This window comes from Mus musculus, chromosome 6, assembly GCF_000001635.26.
Source record: "Mus musculus strain C57BL/6J chromosome 6, GRCm38.p6 C57BL/6J".
Taxonomy (NCBI): domain Eukaryota; kingdom Metazoa; phylum Chordata; class Mammalia; order Rodentia; family Muridae; genus Mus; species Mus musculus.
In genome coordinates this window covers 97909740-97928365 of record NC_000072.6, presented here as the reverse complement: position 1 = coordinate 97928365, position 18626 = coordinate 97909740, and the positions used below count along the sequence as shown (strand labels likewise).

Sequence of the window (18626 nt, the reverse complement as noted above, 5' to 3'; positions counted from 1 at the left end):
CGTTGATATGTATGAAACCCAAGAGGTGTCCAGACCAGACCATGCCAGAGCTGTCAAGCCAGTGAGAGGTGTCACTGATTTAGTCCCTGGATAAGAATGAAATCACCAAAAAGTTGTCAATGGAGGACTGATGAGCTCACGGTGGGATTTTATATTTGGTTGCTATGTAGAGAACCAATGAGAAGACAGCCAATATAAGCTACTACAGTAGTCCCAGTGTAGGAGGTTATAGTAGCCCAATGAAGTTAAGAAAGATAATGCCAAATTAGGGAAAAGCCAAGAAAGGTGCATACATATTTTGGTAAAGCTAGTGGACAGTAATTAGAAAGACAGAAAAAATTAAATTGTACCACACCCCTGGTGAATAGTTGTATTCATACATAAGTTACTAGGTTCTTTCTACATGCAGGAACTTCCCTGGGTACGGTAAGAAGATAACTAAGAAGCTATGCCTCTCCTCTTCTGAAGCAGCCCTACACAGCTTCATTGTTGGTGTTCAAGAATCCACGTTTAGATACCACCATTTACTAATTCAGAGACTTGTGTAAAGGCACTGAACTTTTTCTACCCGTTTCCTCACCAGTCAAAGGAGAAGGGATAATTGGCAGTCTCGGTGCTGACCTAAGACAGGAGTAAGATAATGCAGCCAACGTGTTCATGGTCGTTGTGACCCATTAAAAAAAATCAATAGGAAAATATCCTGTACAGTTCTGACTGTGGTCAGCAGTGCCTATTTTGGGTCAACGCTGACCCACCTAGAGAACCCAGGGAACAGAAAAGAGTGAGAGAAAATATGGAGAAAGAGATGCAAGACAGTAAGAGGAGGTAAACCTTAGCAGGTGAAGCTCTGTGAAGGGTTGTGCTTTCAGAGGATCCAGTCAGACTCTATCCCGCTTGGATACTAGCTTAAGCTATGTTAAGTTATTTCATTGTTTAATGTCTAAAAGTGTGACTTACTAATGATTACCCACAACAACAACAACAACAAAAAGGCTAGTCCCTTCCATTGGCTCTAAAACATTGACCATGAAAGCCATGGGGTCAATTCCAGGCACTTACTACAACACAACTCTAAATGCTTCCCTGGTTGGTTCAGCCTGGTCTGACTTTTCATTTTAGTCAACCCACTGTCCTCAAAGACTCATTCCCTTTAGTTACTTCCATATATGTCTAAATAAAATTACTGTTTAAGGACACGTGTATAGTTCATTTATGGTATCTTACAAAGATTTCTATGGTACTAATGCTCTCAAAGAAACTTCATGGACACAGGAATGGACCAAAGGTTGAGCTGAAGGTGCATATGTGCCATTATCTACATATCACCCATGCAAATATCCCCAATACAAGGACATCTCACAAGCCACCACCCTAATAATTATTCAGTAATTGTCTTGGGATGAATAGCCCATGGTTTGACTGTCAGTGATTTATTGAAATGAAACCATAATGTCTTAGGGGCTGGAAAGAAGACTCAGTAATGAAGGAGGACTTGCTATCTGCTGAGCATATAACTCAGTGAGTGAAACCTGGCAAGCTGGGTGTGGTGATGCACACCTTTAATTCCAGAACTCAGCAGGCAGAAGTAGGTGGGTCTTGTGAGTTCAAGGCCAGCCTGATCTCCGCGGTGAGTTCCATCCTGGCCAGCCAGGGTTACAGAGTAAGATACTGATTTTAAAAAGTATTTGCTGCCCAAGCTTGATGGCCTAAGTTCAATCGCTGAAGCCACATAAAAGTCCAGATACAATGGCAGACATCAGTATTTCTAGCACCACTATGGGAAGACGGGAAGCATAGACAGAAGTGGCTGGAAGTTCACGGACCAGCTAGTCTGGAGTTCACTCTACAGAACCAGAAATGGATCCCCGAAAGTGTCCTCTTACCGCCACATGTATGTTGTGTCACATATGTGTCTGCACACACATGCATGTGTGCAAACACAGAGAGAGACAGATAAACACATGGAGGGATTAAATACAGTAGTAAATATTATTTTTTTAAAGAGTGCTTGAAACACAATCATGAGGACCAGTTTGGGTCCCAGCACCAAGCTAACAAGCCCAGAGACTTCTGGACACCTGTGATTAGAGCTCCAAGGTCCCTGGAGACAGGAGGATCTCTGGGCCTTGCTGGCTTTCAGCATTGATGGGAAAACACGAGCCTCAGATTTAAGGAGAAACTTTGTCTCGAAAGGAATATACAGTGATAGAGGATAGTACTCAATGTCATTTTGTGACTTCTGCACATATGTGCACACGTGGGCATATACACTTACACAAATACACACACAAATAAAAGTAAAGTTTTATTCATATTATGTGTATGCATGTTTATGTGTATGCACCCATACACATGAATGCAGATAACTGCAGAGCCCAGAAGAAGGTATTGGACCCCTATACCTGGAGTTACAGGCAGTTGAGAGCCACTTTATGTGAGTGCTGGAAGACAAATTTGAATCTCTTGCCAGAACAGTGCACACCCTTCATTACTGAGCCATCTTTCCCACCCCACAGATAAATAAGCAAATCTCGTCAGCACCTTCATCGATACATTTATATAATCTGTATTTATGTCCTGAGTTTATACACATTTGTACATGCATATGAGTGAGTGTACATGCATGTACACACATGTAACATTTACTTGAAAACCATATTTAAAAAATGAGTTGAAAGTATGTATGTGGAGTGGGTAAAACCAAAAAAAAAAAAAAAAAGCAGAATAAAATTACTGCCCAATTCATTTCAAATAAGAGTTATTTCTCCTTGTCCTAAATTGTAGTAAATCAACTAGAGTCATCAGAAAGCTTGGTGACCTTTCAAAAACAGGGCCTTAGCTAAAACGGAATCTAAAACACTCAAAGATCCACGTGACAGCTACCTTTTCCTAGGGAGCTAAACTGGGATCTTGGCGGAAGGAAAAATCCAATCACTAAAGAGACGAGATAAGAGTCTTCACTTGCTAACCTGTCTAAACTATATCTCAAGAAAAGCAAAGTTATGCCTTTATCAAAGCTTGGGATTCTTATTTTATTTGGAGATTAAATGATCACTATCCCCAAAGAACACCTCTTTCTCCTGAAAGTCATTGCCCTTTTTAATGACCTCCCCAGCATGACTACCTATTGTACACAATGTGGGACTTACTGGATCATCTACAAACACCGAGTTGTTACCCTAGCCAATTGCTCTCAAATCAGTGTCTGTATCAAAAGAACTCATGGCACCTTCTACTTACATCATACCCTTAAGATAAATCAATGAGACTCTCTCTTCAAGGGTCTGCCTTAATACTCTATTTGCAGAAGGGCATCTTTAGAGTTCAACACTGGAACCATTGATATATAATATACTATAGATAGAGGTTAGAGAGGTAGCTCAACAGTTAAGAGCACTCACTGGCAGCTCTTCTAAAGGACCCAGGTTTGATTCTCAGCACTAACATAGTAAAGAGAGTCACATCCATCTGTAACTCTAGCCCCAGGGGATCTGACACCCTCCTCTGGCCTCCGTGGGTACCAGGCATTCAAGTGGTGCCTGAACATACATGCAAGCAAGACACCCATCCAGACCAAATTTTTAAAAATTAAATAAATACAATGTAGATGTAGTCCTGTATAATACATTCTGTATAAGTCATCTCTAGAGAAGGCAGGAAAATGCTGAAGAACGTAAGCTGCTCTCTTTAACTGCTGAATAAAACTTGCTCGTAACTTTTAACTCTGTAAAGTATCCGCTACAAATTCCCATAATATGTTTTGAATATTGACAAAATCCTTAGGTCATCCAAGAATGTGGTAACAAAATTCAAAAAGCACCTTCAATAGTCATCAACGTATCTTTCTTGCCTAACACCATGAAGCTTGTATGCTGGGAAATCCTTCCCATGGGCCCTCCACCTTGAACGTCTACTGAGTCACACATTGTGCCATTGTGCAAGACTGAAATGAAGACTGGAGACACTCTGTTCTCCATGGCTGACACAAACCACTCTATCAAAGAGACATGTAGAAGAGGAATGCCCAGAGTACTCCACACTCCCCGCCCCCTTCTTAGTACTCCACCCAGGTTGGTTCCTTCCCCCTTGGATATGAAATTTGTTCTTGTTTTGTTTTGTTTTGTTTTGTTTTGTTTTATTGAGACAGTGTCTCTCTACACAGCCCTGATTATCCCGTAACTTACAGAGATCTGAGCCACCTGTGCCTCCAGAGCTCTGGGATTAGAGTTTCTGTAGGTCTCTCTCCCTCTGGCAAGTCTTCGCTGACCATTCTTCCTAAGGCAGAAACACCCACTTCTGGGTTAAATTGTCTCAGCAAATGGTGCTGACTTCTTCCTTTGATAACACTTAGTCAAAATTGTAATTGTTTTAGCAGGCAGAATCCTTGGCATTTATTTTATTCATATGTATTTATACATATCTATTTTATTCTCAGTACCTGGCAAATAACAAGTGCTGGATAAATTTTTTCTAGACTGATTGGAGGAAGGCTGGACAAATGGCTGACAGAAATGAAAACCAGTAAGCAGAGATGTATTAAGTATGATCTAATGAAGGCATTTAACTAATTAAAAAGGAACGCAGTGCTGTAAGCAGGACACACATGTATATGCTTGTGTAGATGCTTTAAAGGGGCTCAGCACAGCTTCTTTTTGTAGATGACAGACTGGAGAACAACGCTTCAGGAGCTGGAACTGCAGTTCTATTCAAAGTGTCCCAGCATGACTAGAGGAAATTTTTAATGACTACCTCTCTGCAGAAATCACTGCTCAATAGCACTCCATCACGTTTATCTTTCCCTATCTTGTTTCTATTTCTTTCTCCATCCAAGAGCAGACCTTGCTGCCTCAATGATATAACAACCTCCTCTGGAAGACAGCTAGCTCTCTGTCCCTGGCACCCAGAGAAGCCCTTCAAGGCTGAGAAGATGAGCCAGAGAGAATTAGGTTACTGCAGGTAAATCTGACGTACTGATACCCCAACATTATTAAGCAATTCGGTAGAGGATGCTTATGCAAACAGCTAGGGGGAAAAATTAATGTTTATAAAAACATCTGTCCTAAGCATAAAACGGCAATGCATAGGGGTGCACAGGGGTCTCACAGTGTGTCTGCAGGGAACTTTTAAGCAGGTAATGAAGGGATAAATATTTAAAATATTAATTTGGCTCTTTTCTTTAGTAATCAATACATCAGATTAATTCCCTAGCTCCAATGATCTCCTTCTGTCTCCTAGGGTTCACTTCAAAAGAAGTCCCTGTCCAGGTGTCAAAGTCAGTGACGGGTCGGCCATCTGCTATTAGTAGGCCATAGGTATTTGTAGCTAGCACATCACAACCTGTGTAAGTCGAGAGGCTGAGACAACAGGAAGTTGGGGGCCCTGGCATGATTGTGCTGTTTTGATAATATGAGAAATTTGATAAAATGTCCTTCGCTTTCCTTACGGGATAAGTAGAAGCAGGAAGCTGCTGTGAAGGGGTCAGTGATTCACTGTCTGACGTTACAGTACAGTCTTCGAATGGTGAACCTTCCTCTGACTCTTGACTCACTAAAAAGAAAAACCATGGGCTTCTCTGTTACTGTTAGCAGCTTTAGCAGCTTTAAAGAAATGATTAAAAAAAAAAAAAAGTCTGCCTATAATCCCAGCACTGGAGGCTGGGGCAGGAAGATCATGAGTTTGAGGCAATGAGTAGACTGAGGAAAGGAAACACACACACACACACACACACACACACACACACACACACACACGTGTGTGATCAGTGAAAAGAGAGGAAACAGGGAGAAAAAGAAAACACAGAATGCCTCTGGCCACCTTTTAAGGGCAGCGGGGCTAAAATGGGGGGAGTCCCTCCATCAGTACCATCTAGCACAGCAGTCCCTTCGAAACAAGAGCGCAGATACTGCAGTGTCTTTAAGGACCCTAATATTCAGCTATCAAAGGTGACTTCACAAGATGCCCTGGCTATGGTCTTGGTTGCTGAGGAAAATAAACACACCTTCCTCTGTCCCCTTCTCTCAGTGACACACCAGGAGATCAGTGGCAGAAATGCTGCTAAGTACTATATAATCTACAAGAGGCGCTGGAAAGAGATGGAGAGAAAGAAGGAAAATAGCCTGGCCAGCTAGGTTTCCTGGTCTATGCATTACAAGCTGCATGCCAAATAATCTCTATCAGGTAAAGCTTCAATATATTGAAGGTGGTACGGTAAAACCAGGGTGGAGCAGCAGCGAGGACATCAAATACTGGGGCACAATACATTCCTCAGGGTCTGTGGTGATGCTGCCTGTGAACTGACCTCCAGCCTTGTAAGATGTGTAGAAGCACAGCGCCTGACATACACCAATGGGAGTAACATGTCAGGGGGAGTAACACAAGGGAGTCCATTAGTGATTTGGGTGTTCCTTTCCATTTACTATAAAGCAGCGTGCCATGAAATTTTAGCAGCAGCCTCATCAGACTCATGTTGACTGTGTTTCTTGGCTGAATCAAAAGGCCATGTGGAATGCCTGACCCGCACCATCCAAATCATGTAATATCACCTACACTGTTCTGGCAACGATACAACCACCACTGTTCACTGTAGAAGATCATATTCACGTGCCAAGAGTTGAGCGGTGAGTAGAGAGGGAATGGGTCTCACACATCATGATGGTACAGTAGATGATGACTGGAAGCCACTAAATTGCAAAAGCACCAGTTGTTACAAGATGTGTGGTCAGGAACTAAGCAGCAAATCTCTTAGCAGCCCACCGTCTTATAAACACATTAGTCAGTGTCTCTCAGCTGGACTCAAATTCAGCATCATTTTGCCAATGAAGAATAGACTGTATGCTTACTCAATGCAGACCCAGAGCATGACTGCCCCCAGCCTGGCTTTCCCTGGGCAAGTCATTTAATTCCTGGAGATAAATGTCATACTGAGATGAGATATGGCAGGAAAAGTATTTAGCAGGGGCCTGGAAAATAGCATCCACTCAGTGCTGCCTGAGGAACAGGAACTCAGAATGCAAAGCCGGTGTTATGCTAAGAAAGAACTTTGAATTCTAGAACAAAGAAAGATTATTATTGTCTCTGATTGTTATTCAGAGACAAAACGTAAGATGTTTCTTAAACCTAATATTTGAAATGACTATTGTAAAGTATTTGTAAGTTCAGGAAAGGGCCAGTGAGGACAGAGAGATAGCTAAGTAGTCAGGAACACCCCGTGCTCTTGCAAAGGAACCACTCTTAGGTCCTCAGTATGCACATAGAAGCTCACAGCCATCCATAACTCTGCTTTTGCAGATTCAGCGCCCTTTTCTAGGTGCCGTGGGCATCACAGACAATTTAGAGCAAATACACATGTGTATGCAAAACCTTTATACACATAAAAATAAAATAAAAGTAAAGAAAGGACTAGATGTGTGTGTGAGATTCAATAATTCTAGTGGATACGTAAGACCCACAACATTCTCCGCTGCCAACTAAATTCTAGCAGAAGCCTTCTGCTCTGGTTCTGTGTGTCAGTTATGTTTATAATTTATAGTTTTTATTATATGAACATAAAACTGGGAGTCAAGTGGAAAATCTTGTCTTAAATAGCAAAATTAGTATGATTCAAAACTGGTCAAAGCACCACTCTGGATTGCATTTGGTAGATCACCTCACTCCGAATATGTCCTACTCGTCAAATTTCCCCAAGTACTTGAAGCAGCTCGAAGACTCTCTCTCACTCCTATACTAATGACATCTTCTTCAGTTATGCTGAGCAAACAGGATTTAAATTGGGAAAAATAATATTTGCACAGAAATCCTTCCTGTCTGTTGATTAAATCCAATCATTCATAATAAACTGGATACATATTAGCTTTCTGTACCTAATTCACACTCTAGGGGGCCCTGCTATAATCAAGCCATATATTTATGTTGATAGTAAAAGTTATAATTTTAAACAGTAGTGCCATGAAAAGTCAGAAAGGAAAAATGCATCTTTGTTATAAATATTAAACCTTATGCTCTTCATCTAGTGCCGAGCAAAGCTGTCCGTCTCTCCTATGAATAGTTATTATGTCCATCTCTCCTATGAATAGTTATTATGTCCGTCTCTCCTATGAATAGTTATTAGACACTGATAATGTTCAGATACTACAGACCAAGCTGGGGATATGGAAATAATAATTATATTAATCCAAGTTTATCTGGCTTCCAATATTAAAACAATGAATTGTATTTAAATAATAATAGCAAAATCATGAATAAGAGGTAGAAAAATAAAAATATTCTTATCAAAACTCATAGGCTCAACAAATACTTTAGCACCCGCTACAGCTTAGGTTCTAGTTGATATGCCTGGTATATGTCAGAATTATGCCATGGACATTAGAGTCTTAACAGCAATGTTTAGTGCTAATATTAATCATTTATTGATTTAAACAGATAGCTTGGGAATTGCACAGTCTATAATTGTTACTAGCTACAATGATATTGTTATTAACCCAGAGTTCAGCTTCCTAATATTGGGTCTGGTCATCATTTCTTGTAGTGTTGTTAGGAAATGGGGAAAACGGGGGGAGAGGGTGGCTAAGTGAGATTATATCTCTGGTTCATCTTAAAGATAAGCAGGAGAAGAGTCAGAGATGTGGAGAATTCCTCAGCATACTGCCACACTGTACCTCGCATTTGCAGATCGCACCTCACGAGGATTTAATCTCTTTACTTAAAAGGAAGCGAGGAACAGGACGTAGGAGACTTTCCAAAACTGAACACATGAATGGAGCACAGAGCTGGGCTGTGCCGCTCCACAACCCACAGTCCTCTGTTTCACGTTTACAAAAGCCACTCAAGGATCAAAAGAGTGAAGCAGTTCTAAAATTAGACCTGGGGCTGGACTCCCTTCATTCCTGACCCTAACCGAGGCCCCACTGGATTTCTGCATTCCGTGAAGGCATGGACCATATCTGTTCTGTTTACCACTCCACCCATGAACTACAGTTCCACACCAGGGAGACACTCAGCACCCACTGGGCAGTGCGTTCAATGATTAATTCATTAACATGGTGCATTCACTGTCACCTGTGGCGAGGATCTGACTTTGTAAAACCACACACAAGAGTTAGGCAGACCTTCCTGAATATTCATAGCGAACAAGAGTTAAAATAATGGCAGTTACTAGACAGAAACTAAGAAGAAACACTGCCCTTAAATCGCCTGCTTTAAAGGGGCCTGGGAAAACGTGAAATTGCAATGATTTTTTTTTTATATATATAAAGCAAAGCTGAATTGCTCGGCAGGTGAAGGAGCTTTCTTCCCTCAAGCACCAAAATTCAGTCCTGGGACCCACGTGGTACAAAAAAGACAATGGATTCCTGCAAGTTGCCTCCTGACCCCCACATGCATGCTGTGCCACAAAGACACACAGAAATAAATAAGTAAGGTTTTACATGTATATGAAAAAAGTCCCTGTACCTAGGACACAGTTTACACACGTTAATGGGGAAAAGTGGGAGAAAATCAATGATTTGAGATGGGTTCTCAGATAAGCATGGTCTTCGGAAAGTTGGAGCTTAACAGAGTCTCTCTGCAAAGACAGTCATGAGTGAGGGCTCCTAAGAGCGCGGTTCAACATGATCTCGAATCCGGACACACTGACTCCACAGTAAGTAGCCTTGGAGTCACAGGCTGAAAGACGCCTTTCAGAATTCTTTCATCTCAGGACATCTCCGATGCTAATGTGTTACAGCCTTTCAACACTTGCCCATTGTTAGGCAGAAAGCTCAGGCCTCTGGGTGTCCCAGACCACATACCTTATCTGAACATTTTCTTCAATTTCATTATATTTGCTTTACAAGGACTTGTGCTTGTGTCTAAACACTATATAACACTCCCTCAAATTATGTTCAGTATTTGAAGCACTACATTGTTTCTAGAAGCAAAAGCAAGGAACTTAGCAGGGGAATAGTTGGAGTCTGAGAAGCAATCAGAGAGAAGAATGTGCCAGAATCCTTCAGGGGAAACAAGATTAAACACAGCCCAGAAATAGTGACCTCCTGCACAGTAGTGGGACGCCAACAGCTATGAAGAATTTCAGTGTGATAAAACAGAGCCATACAGGGCTCTGACACGGTCGCAGGCAAGCTTAGCCCTAATCTCTCTTTCACTCACTGTGGAAAATGAGTGTGACTTGCAGATAGGATTCCATGCTGGAAGTGTAGGGTCCTGCCAAGGAGGACTGAGAACTTCACAATGGAAGTGACAGGCAGTGGTGCTGACAGAGCCTGCAAACAGGGCCTCTGCCCTGAGGAGAAGACCCCAAGCCTGTAGAACAGAACGTCAGGTGAGGCTAGAGGACATGCTTTAGTCTTTGAGGATCCCTCTGCTGACACTGCCTATGTTTCCTTATGAGACACACATTTAGTTAATGGCTGGGTTTGGGTTTGGTGGGAATCCTTCTAACTTCATGATGAATTATCACAAGGTATTCTCTGAAACAAATTCCCTGCTAGTGATACACTACATGGAGCTAACTTTGCAATACTTTGGGGTTCATGGACAGGCTTCCTGTTAACTGAGGGTGTAAGGGGTGTGGGGAATTCACACACAAAGTTTAAAAGAGCTGGGTAATATTAAATATATTTTTAATTTACATGGTTTATCTTATTTTGCTGGTAGAACTGTCTTACCAAGGCATGCCCAGCCTTCAACACTGAAATATAATATTGTTATGTACAAATTCTGTGCTCAAGAACCACACAATCAAGTTTTAAAAAATCCACTGAATACTTTAATGTAATTTATGATTGGGAGTTTGAAAGATATCTTAGCAATTAAGAGCATATTCGCCCTTGCAGAGAACTCATTTGGTTCCTAGAATTCCCACACACCATTTTCCATGCAGAGAAGATCACAGCTTCCTCAAATTCCAGTTCCTGGTATTCCAAAGGCCTCTTCTGGGTGCCCCGTACTTATGTGCACACGCCCACACATATACATATGCACATAATTTGAAAATTAAAATCTTTACAATAAGTTCTGGGGTCGGACTACATCCATAGCAATCTTTGCCTACACACAGCCTGTGAACCATGGACATACCACAGTGCTTTCTGGAACACGATCCAAATGGATAGCAAAGAATCAGTGCTATAAGATGTATATATACTTCACAGGCACAGAGATGGCTCTGTAGCTAAGAGCACTGGCTCCTGTTCCAGAGGACCTACATTTGATTCTCAGCAACTGCATGAGATTTACAATGGTCTGTATGTCCAGACTCAAGAACCCAATTCCCTCTTCTGGCCTCTTCAGGCGCCGGGCAATACACAATGCTATACAGGTATATGTGTGGGTAAAACCCCATACACATAAAAGTAAATGTTTTAAATGTGCATTTCAAATATGAACATCATATAGCTCATCATTTTTTAACTTTACTACCATGTATTTATTATTGCCTACTAAGCTGACCAGTCTAAAAAGTATACAATTTGTTTTCTCTAAATTACTTGCTTTTTATGACTACTAATAAGTGTGTAGTCTCACCAGAACCAGAAAGTGAACACAGATGGAAGGCATTCAGAAAAAGGGAAGCCTGTGATCCATGAAAACACAGCAACAGACACTTGTAACAGAGCAGGGCTGATCACCAGGACAGGAAAAAAGGCGCCGCCAAAGACAACAGGAAATATCCTCACTCACAGTCACCCACCTGGGGTCGGGATGAAGCAGAGAAATAAGCCCAAGATTGCCTGTGTAGGTACAGAAGGTACAGACGCTGGGGACAAAGGCCTTGGAACAGTTTTCTATTTTTGTTTTTCAAATGGAGAGGGAATGCTATTGGACCAACGAATGGAGGAGGCCAGAGACGCTGCCAGCTGAGCTGCAATGCAGACACCAGTCTCCCAGAAAACACATGGGAAAACATGTCTGGGCTGAGGTGGCTCAGCAGCCAAAGTACTTGCCACACCAGAGCGAAATCCAGGATCTGCTCCATGCCAGCCCATATGGATATCAAGAGGCAAGGTTCTGGAGCCTCTGAAGCAAGTTCTCTAGACTAGCTGCCCAGGTGAGCCCTGAGTTCGCTGAGAAGCTGCCTAAATGAACAAGGCACAGAGGGATCAGGAAGACTCCCCAGGATCAGGCCAAGGCTTGCATATGTGTGCATGCACACATGCACTCATACATATACATACCATCTGTGCCTATATAACGTGAGCACTCATGCACCCAATGCATACCATACCCAGACATACGAGAAGGAGGATGGAAAGGGGGAGGAGAGAGGGGAGGCGTCTCCCACACAGAACACAAAGTCCTTCCAAGTCTTCGTAAACATTAAATTATTAACCAAAAGTTTTAATGAGCTTATGGGCAGCTTTTTCAGTTTATGGGACACAGAGCATGAACGGACAATTCTACCACACGTGCCACAATATATGGGTCAGTGTGTCAGCACTTAAAGGTGAGGAGGGATTGGGTCAATAAACTGAGAACTATCCATACAGTGGACCACGACACACTGGTGAGCCACAGCCATATGTACTCTTTATAGTCCAAACAAATGCTGAATGAGAAAAGGAAATCACATAGCACTGTTATGTGATTCCAACAGGCAAAAGGCCAAGGCAAGGTTTAGGACTGGACCCACTGATGTAGACCATAATAAAAAGCAAAGGAGCGGGCAGGACACTGTTCAAGGGGGAGGTTAACTCAGTGGAGAGTGTGTTCTACATTTAAGGAGGATGGCATGTGCACAAGTAGTCAGTTCATTATTCTTTAGTAGATGGATGGACCTTCAATGTTTTTCTAAATGTAAGATACATTGAATAATAAGACAGGTGTGTTGTCTGTCTCACATCTCTCCAGAGGCTAAAGCAGGAAGATGGCTAGGAGTTCATGGCAACCAAGGTTAAATACTGAATTCCAGGCCAGCTTGGACTACAGTGTGAGACCCTATTAAAGAAAAGGTAAAAAAAAAAAAAAAAAAGAGGGAAGGAGGAAGGGAGAGAGGAAGGAAGGAAGGAAGGAAGGAAGGAAGGAAGGAAGGAAGGAAGGAGAAAAATATATTTAATCCAGAAAGAGGAGTAAGGATAGAGAGAAAATGAGATAGCAAGAGTCAGTCACTAAAGAAATGTTAAAGGACACTAGTGGCATCATATAGCTACCTAAGATACCACATGTCAAATGTACCTCATCCCCCAAGGAGCAGCAGACCTATCTGGCAATAACCAAAACCTTGTGTTTCCTCGATTTCTTAGTTATTCTAACGCGATTCCGCTCTAACCTGGACGGCTGAACTGCGCTGCCTGTGCCTAGAGAACCTTTCCTAGGCAGGGGTTTGCTGCTCTCAGGCAATTAATGGCTCACTAATAAATAGTGAAAGAATTTCAAATGTTTTATTTTGCCTGCCAATCAAGGGCCAACCTACCTCCCTAGACTTAATGATCCCAGGCAACATGGGCAGCTCACACATGCTCAAAGTCTAGCTGTATGTGCTCACTGTGCATGCTCACAGAGGTCGCTCTCTTGTCCGGAACACCCTTCATATATTCACACTCTCTTTCTGCCCCAGTGTCTCCACACTGCCCAGCAAAGTAAGATAGATATGCTAACCAGTACAAGTGAGGAACAGAGCAATAGGACCACCCCGCTGAGGGTGTGAATTCACTCAAAGCCTTTTCCAAAAAGGTTCTTGTTATCTACCCAAGCTGGACAAGAGTGGAAAGATACAAAACCACAGCACGGTACAGAACCCATCGATACTGGGACCCACACATGGCAATGCCACCAGAGTATGGATTAATATTACCGTCATGTCTTAGTTTGGATTTCTGTTGCTGCAGTGAAACTCTGTGACCAGAAAGCAAGCTGGGGAGGAAAGGGTTTCTCTGGCATATACTTCCATATTGCTGTTCATCACTGAAGAAAGTCAAGACAGGACCTCAAACAGGGCAGTTACCTGGAGGCAGGAACTGATGCAGAGGCCATGGAGGGGTGCTACATATTATAGTGGCTTGTTCCCTGGCTTGCCCAGCCTGATTTACTATAGAACCCAGAAATAGGAATAGCACCACAAACCATGGGCTGGGCCCTCCCTCATTGTTCACTAATTAAGAAAGTGCTTTACAACTAGATCTTCTGGAGGCATTTTCTCAATTAAGGCTCCCTCCTTTCAGATAGCTCTAGTTGCTGTGTGACTAGGTGAATTCATTTACATACAGATGAACAAAATAGTTCACATGTGGAAGTACAGACTGCATGATCTGATTGTTATAGTTAAATAAAACTTGGGCTAACCTTTGATTTACATAGTTAAATAAAACTTAGACAAGCATTAAAATGTTGTTAGAAGTCAGCACATGAGAACCTGAGTTCACATCTCCAGCACACACATAAAAAAGCTGGGCACAGACAATATGGACCTTCATCTATAGCACCCAGAGACATAGGGCAGACAGAAGTAGATTTTTGGAGCCCAGTCAAGCCAAATCAATGAGCTCCAGGTTTACTGAGCGATCCTGTCTCAAGAAATAAAGTAGGGAACAATTAAGGAAGACACCTGACATGCACCTACACACATGTGTATACCCATCCATATGAACATGTAAATACAACACACACACACACACACACACATACACACACACACACACACACACACACACACACACAAGAAATGAGGAGAGTGTAGGTATTTAGAGTAAGGAGTAATGAAGGGTTACAAAAGGGTGCCAATCTATCCTCTGTCTCAGAGTGGGCACTGATAACTTGCTGAAAATTTATCAGGAAGTGAATACAATATTTGATTACTTTGTAAGATACTATGGTTCAGGCTGAAGGGATGGCTCAGTAACTAAGGCCAATTGCTGCTCTTGTGGAAGACACAAGTTCAATTCCTAGAACCCACATGGTAGCTTCCAGCTGTCTGTAACTCCAGTTCCAGAGGACTTATACCCTCTTCTGGCCTCCAGGGGCTCATATGTAATGCACAGGCATATATGCAAGGAAACACTTATACTCATAAAATAAAATTTAAACATTGAAAAATGTTTTAATAGAATGTAACTCTTCAACTAAAAGTCCTCTCAAAAATACTTTAAAATTAATCTATCCCTCAAGATCATTCCTTGGCGAATCTTCCTCACTTCCTGAGCCATAACCTCCAAAGATTAATTGATCTCTTTCTCCTCTAATGTTTCTTCTTGGTGGACAAACCCTTCCCACTTTCTCAGCAATAACCTCCTACTAGTAACTGATCTGTTTTCCTCCAATATCCCATGCTCATCAGAGACTTATAACCTTCTACGTTAACTTTTATCTTCTTGGGCTTATTTATTAAAAGACAGTGAGTGAGACGCCATACAGGTCCTGGGCTGGGGATTTCCTCTAAGGTTCTCAGGAAGCAAAGCATTACTGCAACTAAGCAGCAAATACCTTCTGGCATTTACACAATAGTTATAGAATTTAAATCTCATGTATCATACTGCCAAAGCATTTCCTCAGGAGCATATTGCATAGCTACCATCATCCAATTAGTATTATTTAATTGCCACCTTTAGTCATTCAAATTTGCCTTTCCTTTGTGTGTGGTTCTAATAAAGTCGGGATGTATAGTCCCGTAAACATCATCCCCACAGGAAGGTATGGGACCATCACTCCCTGGTGCTGCCCAGAGGTAGTCAAGTCTCTCCTGAGCACTATCTCCCAGAAACCATTTATTAGTTTCCAGAGCTGAGGATGATTTTGAACTACCCATCCTGCTGCCTTCAAGTTCTGAGTTGGGGAATTACAGGTGTGAACCTCTGCACTTGGTTTAGGTGGTGCTGGGGAACAAACCTGAGGCTTTGCTACCCAAGTGCTCTACAAACTTCTCTAGCCAGCATATATACAGCCTCTGGAATCACGTTTCTGGCCTTGGCAAATAGATTTGAGAACTCCCCACAAGGGTACAGATATCCAGAGTCTATTGCTTTTAATGGCTAATTAGATCTCCCTGGAACCATATCTGGCTGATCATTTACAAGGGAATGTGCATTCGGGATGGCTTCTAGTCTGGAGCAGTCATGAATGTGCTACCTGTTCTTGAATACCGGGGGTCTCGGGGGAGGAGTGTTTGCAAGTGACTCAACCAAGGTGATAGTTAGTAATGATAAATGAAATGATGGACACAAAAACTACAGGAAAGGCCTAGCTGACCCAGGATCAGTAACACTCAGCATGCAATGTATTCTGTTCAGAGACTCTAAGTGACATTTTCTGTGTTGAGTGTGATATGGCTCATCACAGGGGTGGAGTTCAGAAGCATCGAAGGAGGCAGCTTTTACGTGGCCTCCTCTTGCCGTGCATGACCCTTGTGGCTGAATTACCACAATCTCATGCCCTGATTTATATACAGTTTCATCATTTCTGTGTCAGAAGTGACATCGCTCAGTGGCTGCTGACTTTTATCTGACCTAATATACACACCTGTGATACACAGGAGGACTACCTGACACTTGGGGACTCTGTGACTATCCTACAAAAAGGGCTACTTCAACAATTATGCAGAGCAGTGGCTACAGCTGCACTTTTTTCTGTTGATTTAAACATAAAAAGCATATGTCTGACTCCTCGGGGGCAGAGTGCCCAGATCACAACGTTTCTATGAGATGGCGTTTTTGGGTATCCTTCTGTCAAGCCTGGGCCATGGTAGGCCCAGGGTCATGGCCACAGGAAAAGAGAATGACATTTCAGGGTCATACCTCCCTGTATCCATGACTACACCAACAGTGGCTCAAAGCCTTTAAGACTCAAGAGTAACAGAAAAATGTCTTATGCTCTGAAGCCTTCAGTAACTCTCTGACAATCCAACGGAAATTCTGAGAACCTCTTCTTTCCAGCCTTTTCAAAGACACTTAATCAGAAGCAGTAGTAGGGAGTTTAGTTGCTTATGGAAGCTATGCAATGGATCATCACACTTAGCATGCACATATATGCTTCATTTTAATCTCCAATAAGAGTGCCTTAACTCTCATATTGTTATGATGTCCTTTTCTCAGTGAAGAAAATGTAGTTTTGAGAATTTACTCATGAGACAGTTTTCTACCCAAGGCACAGTCGAATTCATACCCTCTGTTCCTTAAATCACAATCTACAAGTAAATATATCCATCTCTCCAGACACTCAAAAAACATAGCATTGTTAAAGCCATGCACAAAAAGAACCAACAAGAGGACATGTTCCTTGGCTCTGGGTACCCATTTGTGAGAGTTATCAGCAACAGTATCTTCAACTCTCGGATCAGATACTTCTCTGCGACTCACCGAAAAACCACACTTTCCAGAGAAAACTCATGCATGCATAATCAGGGCAAACGCACTGAATATTTGCAGTGGAAGTTAGTATCCCCCAGACTACTTGAATAGTGACAGTATACTGCCAGGAATTCAAAAGGTAGACACGGTTTGAAAACTGAGCTATGCACTGAGGCTAAGATGGAAGGACCTTGGACCTTTGATGAACATTCCAGCAAGTGAGCTCCAGGCAAAAGATACGAGTGGAACAGAGAAATTGGTTCCAGGCCACAGACAAAAGGATATGGTGAGGAGCAGATAAAAGGAACTTCATACGCAAGCTCCTCTCCCCTCATGAGCTATGCCCCCAAAGGGAAACTATTCAACCCCTCTGTTTCCTCATATACAACATGGAAATAAGAACAGTCTCATCCACAGGCTCATCCACAAGCTATGCCGTGGCCCAGGGAGTAATGTCTCACACCCACTTGGGACAGACATGCAAACATAGGAATCTGATACACCATCGCCTTCACCATTAAAAACACCATCACCATCATCAGCTTCATCACCGAAGGCTGAGGCTGGCATGGTCTCACCAAAACTACCTCTTCCCTCCTACTTCCAGAGGCAATTCACCAGGACCATTTCCCAGAATGTTTCCAGGTAAATGGAGACTCCCAAATACTCTCCTTGTAAACTAGCACCCTAATACTTACTCTCATCAGTACTAAGGTGTGAGGTGAACAGTACAAAAAAAGGGGAATTATGAGTCTCTGGGGTATCCATGACAAGTTCTTTTTAAATACCAGTATCTACTCTTTAGTGAGAATGGATTTCGCTATTAAAAGCTAATGAGATGTCATTGATTATGTCAGTAACATCATATCTGTAAGCAGACTCAAGAACATGAATTTTTTAGAAGGACTTTCCACACTCAGTTATCACTGTGCGTTACCATCTGAGCATACCACAGGAACTGAGAAAACAGAATGACACAAATGTCTGTTCAATGTTTCTTTACGGCTATGTTTTCCGTAATAGTTTGTTTTCAGTTAACAGTGTGATCAAAGGGCTGACACCAAAGCTGGAATCCATTCTGGAGTGCTTCAGGAAACACATGAAGGATGATTTGTTTTGACTCTGCAGCTATGGTGACACACAGACCATTCATGAGACCTTTGCTCTTTCAAATGTTCCATGGCCAGCCAATATCTGCCACAGCAATATTGTCACAGAGTGAGTTAGGGGAAAAAATGAAGTAATGAGAAGACACAGCCATTTCATCTTCCCCAGAAAGGTAGGTTATCCACTTCTCTCTTTCATCTGTATGAACTTGACCTGAGAAACACCATGCCCCCTTGCTACAGAGCACAT

The 18626-nt window shown here is 42.2% G+C and overlaps 1 protein-coding gene across 11 annotated transcripts in view; it reads right to left on the bottom strand.

Annotated features, from left to right (window-relative positions):
- Positions 1 to 18626, bottom strand: part of Mitf (melanogenesis associated transcription factor) — a 214359-nt gene that overhangs the window by 92995 nt on the left and 102738 nt on the right. The gene's annotated exons all lie outside the window — the stretch shown is intronic.